The following is a 9,052-nucleotide window of genomic DNA, read 5'->3' on the forward strand; positions in this document are numbered from 1 at the left end:
ACACCACAGACGCCAGTGTTAAACAAAGATCAGGTACGTATGGTATAAACATATTAACCTAATGTGGCTCAAACAGTGCCCCAGAGACCCGGCTTAAAGTCAAAAACATTTATCAAAGACATACAAGTACAGTTGTAGCAATAAACCCGATTGGATTACGTGTAGAGTCCCGCCAAAGTCGTTTGTTTATTTCTGTCCACACCACAACAGCCTTTGATTTTGATCATAACACACGTGTGTCTGTTACATGTAGTAAGCACAGCCCCATTGCATAGTCACGGCTTAAGGTCTGCGTGCTCTGTGTCCACACGTCTCTAATAATAATAATAATAATAATAAATAGCATTTGTATAGCGCATATCCCCGCTCAACAGCAGGCTCTATGCGCTTTACACTATATTATTACCCCAGCAGACCATAGAACACTCAGAAACATTCTCAGTCTCAGCTTCCCAGGAAGCATACAGTGCAAGCAGCTGATTAAGCGCTCAAACATTAACAAACTGACAAGATCTTTCGCTGTCTATAGCCGGGTACATTGTACCCATTCCCACCTGGGTGAAGTGAGGAAAATTCGTGTAAAGTGCCTTTCCCAAGGACACAACGTCGGGTCCCTGACGGGACTCCGAACCCACGACCTTACGGTGGCGAGTCCGAGAGCCTAACCACTAGGCCACCGACGCCACAGATGATTCAGCTAAGCATAGTACATGTACATGTATTGCAACATGCCCCTGGAAACTGGTTTAACCAAACATTGTATTGTCACTTAGCCTCTACAGGCGGACTCAAACAAGCATTGAAATGTCGCATGTTGTCTTTTTAAAAGGTACATAGGTGTCTTTACGCCCCTAACGACACAGTTATGGTAACTTAGGCGGTGGGCTGAGAATGATACAACATCCCAGGTGAGAGACCGAAATACTTGATAAAAAATTTCTCCGTACTTAAAAATGGAATTCGGGTCTCCTGAGCGAGACAGCGGAGCACCTAACATCTACACCACAGACGCCGGTACATGTCTCTACAAACTGACTCAACCAAACATTGCATTGTCACATTTTGCCTTTATAGACCGACTCAACCAAACATTGCATTGTCCCTTGACACATTTTGCCTTTATAAACCAGCTCAACCAAACATTGCATTGTCGCATTTTGCCTTTACAGTACAGACCGACTCATCCAAACATTGCATTGTCGCATTTTGCCGTTACAGTACAGACCGACTCATCCAAACATTGCATTGGCACACATTGTCTCTACAAACTGACTCAACCAAGTATGTATAAAGTTGCATTCTCACAGCGTCAAGATATCCGTGCTGTCCCGACAGACTGATCCACTTTCTAGACAATCATCAATGCCATAATACATGTACTTGTAAGATACAGAAAAGTCCCTGTCTGTCATTCTGCAAGTTTGTTAATTACAAAACTTAAAATCAGGGGGAGCCCTAGTCTAAAGTGCTGCACTCACAATGAAGAAGATGCGGCTTCCATTATCTGCTCCACCAGATAAAGCGTTGTAATCTTAGGAAAGGAACTAAACCACTCTTTTCCTCAGCCCACACAGCTACGAATGGCTGCTTGGCAATCAGTATTCACGGAATATACACATGATAGTGCCATATGTGTATGTTTACAAAAGACGGCAACACTGCATGTGCATGTCTCTAGCGGAACTAAGATGATAAATTGGGAAAAAAACCAAAAAACCAAAAAACCAACTAGCCGGTCAATAGAGCAATTACATACTCGTGCGAACCTTCTGTGGTGGGGGACACATGACGGTAAATGCAATCTCGTACTTCTCTTTATATCTTGTTCTGTAAAGCAGACAGCACCGTCGATTTAAATTTAAAAAATCATAGTATCCAGTAAATGTTTTACACACCCATTAACACAATTTAGATGATCTGGGAGGTGGTCTGCCTCAGTCTGCCTGCCAGGGCCACCCTAGGCTGAGACCTCAGAGACGGAATAACATCCCAGCAGAAACACAAAGATACTTGAGTACAAAACAAACAAAAAATCCCTTCCCACACTGGAATTGAACCCAAGTCTTTCATGAGTGTGAACAATGACGAAACACCTAACCACTACATCACAGACGCAAGTTCTAAAGTTGATGAAAAATGAGAAAAGCCGAATATTGTGTACAATGCATAAAAAGAATCCCAGAACTATACAAGAGAAAAATGATGCGTTGCTGATGCTTTATTTGACTAGTGTCAAATGTAATACTACTGAACTTTTGGCTCAAATTTTCAGACTTCTACATTTCTGAAATTCTAATTTATAATACAAACAGCTTCTCCTTCGTTGATCTATGTCGTGAAAACCTGAAGTCTTAAGTGGATTTTTTGCTCCCAGAAGAAGTTTTATTTAAATTTTGTAGTTTTCGAAGTCGGTGGGTGGGGTGGCGTGTCGCATATCTTGTATATCTGTTATACTATCTGGAGTGTATTGCGGTATGGGTGTAAAGAACCTTTCAGACTTTCCTAAGTCTATTGAAGAGGAAGGACTTCCATTTTGAAAGACATCCTCGTAGGACCTCCTACTTCAAGAAAGAAAGAATGCATGTTTTATGTAATGCGAGTCAAAAGCCTTAAACAATGACTAAACACTTTCTTATTTCTTACTTCCTACTTCAAAGAGGTTCATCTCCAGTAAGTCAGAGGCCCCAGTGGGAGGACAGTCTCAAAACAACCTTAGTTGAAGAAAGCCCTTATGGGGATTCAAATAGAACTGGACTGTACTATGTAGATCTGCAAACTTACAACACACGCCACTCAGCATATATCCCACAAACAAGCAAATCACTTTACACTATCTATTTCAAACCAATCTGAATCACTTCACACTATCTATTTCAAACCAATCTGAATCACTTCACACTATCTATTTCAAACCAATCTGAATCAAACACAAGACTGATTTTAAAGGATTATTCTCGTACTGTCATAAGTGTATTTTTGTGTGTATATATATATCCAAGTCACAGTAAGACAAGCAAAAGCAAAACGTCTCTACCAAACTTGTGGAACAGAGTGTGTCAGCTATATCAACCCTTTCAGTACTCCCACATATTATACATTTCATGTATACTCTACATGCCACATGAACACTACTGGACTAATGAAGTTCTATGTACCACACAAACAAACAATACAAAAAAAACAACAACTAAGCAATCTAAAGCACAATATGACCCAGCATCAAACAACAAAAACATCTACATTGTCAATGCCATTCATCTCCCCAATCAAATGGGAGGAGAGCCTTAGAAACAATTCCCCAAAACAACCCCAGCTCAGAAAACCCTACTGGAAATTCAAACCATTGTCAGCCATAAAACTTTATAATATAATAATAATAATAATTGCATTTATATAGCGCATATCCATACTCAAGAGCATGCTCTATGCGCTTTACAACTATTGTTACCCCAGCAGACCCTCTGAGAACACTCAGAAACATACTCGGCTTCCGCGGAAGCATACAGTGCAAGCTGCGGATTTCACGCGCTCAAACACTATCAAACTGACAAGATCGTTCACTGTCTATAGCCGAGTACCCATTTCCACCTGGGTGAAGTGAGGAAAATTTGTGCAAAGTGCCTTTCCCAAGGACACAACGTCGGGCCCCTGACGGGATTCGAACCCACGACCTAAAGGTTGCGAGTCCGAGAGCTTAACCACTAAGCCACCGACGCCAGAGACCCAACCCTATTCCTCTGCAATAGCGTACTCTCTGACCCTACTAAACATTTGTAAGGTGTGCTGACAAAATAAGCTATTTCTCGGATTTTAGCTCTAAGGAAATTTACACTTCAAATTTATATGTGAAGTTTGTACAACTTATACGTATGAAATAATCAAGACAAGTTAACTTGAAGATAATGGAATCAATTGAAAATCTATAAATCTGTCTCCAGTGTCGAATTTCCGCTGATATCTCCATTCTTGAATTGCGAGCAGTAACTCATTTTGTCAGCACACCTCACATTTCTTCACAACTGTATGCCCAGAAGAAATGACACTCTATGGAAGAGTTCCGTCCCAGAATACAGAAGACCAGAACTGCCGAAAGCTGATAGGCCTTTTTTTATTTTGGTGCAACATTTTTTTATTTGCTAAATCGAAAGCCTGATCAATTACACTTCTTGCGTGATAAAATCAAAGTGAAACCGTGACTAGTTTTTTAAATAAATTAGAATTTAAATTTAGGAAAAAAACTATTTTTATATGGTCACGCTGACAAAAAACCCCTCTTTTTCTTAAAACTGCTATGAACAAAAAAAAAGGGCATTTTGTCAGCTTACGGCAGAAAAGCTTAAACAGCACAATGCGAGTCATCTACATGGTGCAGACTTCCATCACTCACATTATGAATGGCATGGGCCCAATACCCATCAACATGTCAGACTTATCTTATATCTCCTATTGGACTGAGCCATCAAAAACTCCTCAAACAACTCAAATTTAAGAATGGCCGTCTTCATTACAGATTCAAACAAGGGTCATCCATATCAAAGCCTAGAATGACACAAACTGCGCTTTGTCAGATGACATTCAGTTCCGGCATACATCAAGCTCACTACGGGCAGTACACATATTGCTTCGAAAAAAAAGTACAACAATCTTGCATCTGGAAAAGATGGTCCAATTTCCAAATGTAACAAAATTCTTCCACAGAAAACACAGGCAGAAAGTAACTGCGCTCAATTTGATGTGACAACACACTGGCCTTGGTGAATGACTGAATGACAACACGAGCACAGTTCACTGTATGATAGCACAATACTTTTGACACAATTAGCACAGTGAATAGAACAATACTTTGACATGAAAAGAACAGTTCACTGTATGATAGCACAATACTTTGACATGAAAAGCACAGTTCACTGTATGATAGCATGAAAAGCACAGTTCACTGTATGATAGCACAATACTTTGACATGACAAGCACAGTTCATCATATGATAGCACAATACTTTTACACCTCGGATTCACACACAATATACCGTAGAACATCAAACGTCCAAGCACACAACTCTGCAAATGTCAGAACAAAGTCACATAAATTGCTGAGTCTTTAAGCTACGGTTCATTCAATACATTAGTAGCATCAGGTTCAAACTGAACATATATACAGACAGCATTTTTATAAACGCAGATTGGAATTCTTGATCTATATTTTGATCTGAAGTAAAGTTTGGCTTCTAGCAACATTCAAGAAATGAATGCAATTAATGAAAAGGCAAATTTTAAAATTTGTTGTGATATATTTTTTTTAAAAACTCCCCAAAACTTAAACAAACCATCCCCATGAAAAGAGTTTGTAGAATCTAACAAGAAAAGAAATGTATGTTAATAGTCCACTGATGAAAAGCGAAGGACAAATCTTGACACTTTGTTTGGGTAGAGATGCACATCGAAACAATAATAGTCATTAAGTGCAGAGAAAGAGTAAGACAGATAGACAGAAATAACAGACAGAAAGAAAAAGAAGTTGGATCTACCAGTGGCACCCTCCTACCATCTGCTCTAGACTATTTCACTGCTTTTAGTTTTAGGTAAGAGTTTTAGAGCACTCTACACAATAAGGTCATATGAGTGCTGAAGATTAGAGGTGTTACAAGAGAGTAACTAAAATAAAAAACAAGGAGGAGAAATCAGGATGATAGATGTTTGATAGGAAAGAAGGAGCAAACCACACCAGAGCACCCGTCAACCACCCACAATTTCACTGCATACACAGGATCAAAATCAAACAAACAAAAACAAAAAAGCCATCATGAAAAGACAGAATACATACAGAGGAATGTGATGGGAGTGATGGGGAGGGGGTGTCAATATACAACATCTATCAACTTACACATGCATTGTATAAAGTCACCAAAATGTTAGCATCTGTGGCAATACACGTAAGGACCTGGCATAGATATGTGCTACAAGTTCTATTATAATAACCATTATTGCTGATGTTCAACACAAAACTCAGGGGAACTCCATGGGAGAAACACTGCAGAGAACCCAACACACTACGAAGCACGGAACAACACCACAGGAAGAACAATATCGATTCGTTTGTTGAGTTTATGAGTCGCCAAGGCCAGGACAAGCATTTTCCTCTTGAATAGTTTGAGTAAAGAGAAGTACATCAACACAATTATGGTCATTTCTTAAAGGGAAAAAGCAACACAGACGGAAGTACTTTGAGAAAAGAGAATCACATCAGCACAACAAGAGCCGTCATGAAGAGCAGAGGAAAAGCTAGAAAGATGGAAACAAAAGATTAAAAGAAGGATGGTAAAGAAGTAGAAACTACCAGTGGTGCCTTTTCTTACCATTCACAAACTGAAACAGGGGATGGAGAGAAAAGAAGAGATAGGAGACATGAGGAGTCAAATAGAAGTAAGAGAGGGAAAGTCTAGCACTCCTTGTACAAACCCCTTTGGAAAAAACAGGCTCTAGTCACAACCAGTAACTGGTAGAATTGGTCCCTTGTTTTTAGTTTTAGTAAGAGTTTTACGGCACTTGCAACACAATAAGGTCATATAAGTGCCGAAGAATAGATTACGTGTTACAAGAGAGTAACATACACAAAAAAGAAGGAGGGGAGATATGATAAGGACGACAGATGTTTGATAGGAAAGAAGGAGCAAACCACACCAGAGCACGCGCCAACCACCCATGGTCCCTTGTTAAAAGTTGGAGTAAAAACAAACACTTCAGCATGACAATGGCCATTTGACACAGGAGAAAAACAAGACTGATGGAAAGAAAAAAGGAGAGGAAGGTAAAAAATCTATTTTGCTCGAGTCCAAGAAAAGCAAAGGGCCGTCGAGGCAGCCATTGGAAATAGAATGGAAACAATCAAGAGAGAGGTGAGAGGTACCAGTGGCGCCATCACACCCCTTGCACACACCCTTCTCCAGTGGCACCATCACACCCCTTGCACACACCCATCTTTGGAAAACAGGCACTAGACTAGACATAAATCAGTGATAAAATTGGTCCACAGTTTGTACAATAATTCACCAATACATTGATCACGTACCCAATAAATATTGTCGGAAAAAAACAACAGAATATCACTTTCAGGAGTAAAATTGCACAGTTGAATAATGTCACAAAGCACAACAGTAACACACACACACTATTGCAAGAGGAACACAAGATTACATTCAATGAAAATTGAACATTGCGTATTTTTTTGGACATTTTTTCCCTCGAATTTTGTTTCAAACCACATCTTTGTAATTATATGTACCAAATTACATAAAATGACAATAACTAGGACTGTAAAGTAATATGTCTATAATATATTATCATATGTCTAGTGTGTGCAATACATAATATGAATATACACAGGCGTCTATATACAATCATAGGGGCAAAAAGACAATTTGGACAACTTTCAAAGAACGGGATCTAGACCTAAAGAACTAACAATAACACCAAAAAGAAATCATACTCTATGGGACTTAAGACCATACGATATGAGCTCAAGGCCCCCTAGAGACACTGAAAGCTCTTTCAAAAGGCCTGACCTCCAAACATAACACCCACCTCTAACAGGGTATGGGCAGACTTAAGCTCTCTGTTCACAACGTACTTGACCTAGTCAGCACATCCCAGGTCTCAACTCTTGAGTGAACCCATATTTGGGTCTCTTTAACATCATGCGGGAAAGACGCTTTCAGCTTATTTTAAAGATGGAGGGTCAAAATTTACTCATACCTCTAACAGAACTAAGCCTCTAGAACTCCCCAAACACATTAAGTTCAAGGATGTCCCATTGGGATTCAGAGGTCACTCACACCAAAATCCAGCATGTTACTAACAAAACTGTCCACACTCCCATGGGACTTTGGGGCACTCAAGCCATTGTAGAAGGACACCACTGATATCTCTTCAGTCAAAAACTTACTGGTGGTATGGCAGAGACAGATGTGCGTACAAATGTACACATAGATCCAGAGCTATTGTAAAATGACATCCCTGACACCATCTGTCATGCCCATCAGATGATGACGTTAGTGAAAAAGTGTAACTTTAAATATCATACACCCCCATCAACACAACTTTGATCATTTCGGAGGCGGGCCGCTTAAACTCAACCTGTCAAGGTCGACCCGAGCAGAATCGAATATAACATCCCAGCAGACAGATGGAGATACTCTATGTTAAACTTCCCCATGTGGTAATCAAACTCACACCTTCCACGTACAATGGCAAAGAGTCTAACCATTACACCACACCCTTTGGTGATCATGTCATAACAACAGATGTACAACTGCACACATTGCAAACACTTATGGTTAAGTTATGCCAGTAACATCTGAACAGACACATCTCGGAGAACATGTCAGTAAGACGGCTGTACAAGTATTATAGTATAGTACATGAGTGTGCTAGGACGAATGAAAATTCAAAAGCACAACAATTGCACACACAGAACTCGACTACACTCACCCTCTGAGAACCACATCCACAGGCAAAACTATTTGCTTTAAAAAAAAGAGACTATGAAAATCTACGTCATACTTTTTTAAAAAATGGATAACGCCAGTAACAGAAATGAATCGATGATTAATTAAAGAGTAAAATGATCACCATTCTATTGGCAGCCGATGAAGGCTATCTCCCTCCTAAACAGACACCAGGAGACACATCCTCCACCCCCACCCCACCCCCTTCCTCATTGCAAACACGTCTTTGGTCTGGGTAGTCAAGGTGGGGTGCTCGGAACACAAGAAACATAGTCAACAAGGGCAAAAAGTCAGTTTCATACCAACCAGACAGGCAGCACTTTGATATTACACACATGCTTGTAATAATTATAGGAAAACTCTGAAATAAACAAAAGAGTCAAGGAATGGTTCACAACTGGAATGCTTCCCGATGTGCTGGGTACTCATAGAATGAACAGGTTTCCACTTCATAATAGCAAAATTGTGAAATCTGTGGTTAGTATTAAAAAAATGTTTTTACCTCATACTTCTTTAAACTATTCCCTCACACACTGACATACTTCTATTTC

Source organism: Aplysia californica, unplaced genomic scaffold (assembly GCF_000002075.1).
Source record: "Aplysia californica isolate F4 #8 unplaced genomic scaffold, AplCal3.0 scaffold00452, whole genome shotgun sequence".
In the NCBI taxonomy this organism is placed as follows: domain Eukaryota; kingdom Metazoa; phylum Mollusca; class Gastropoda; order Aplysiida; family Aplysiidae; genus Aplysia; species Aplysia californica.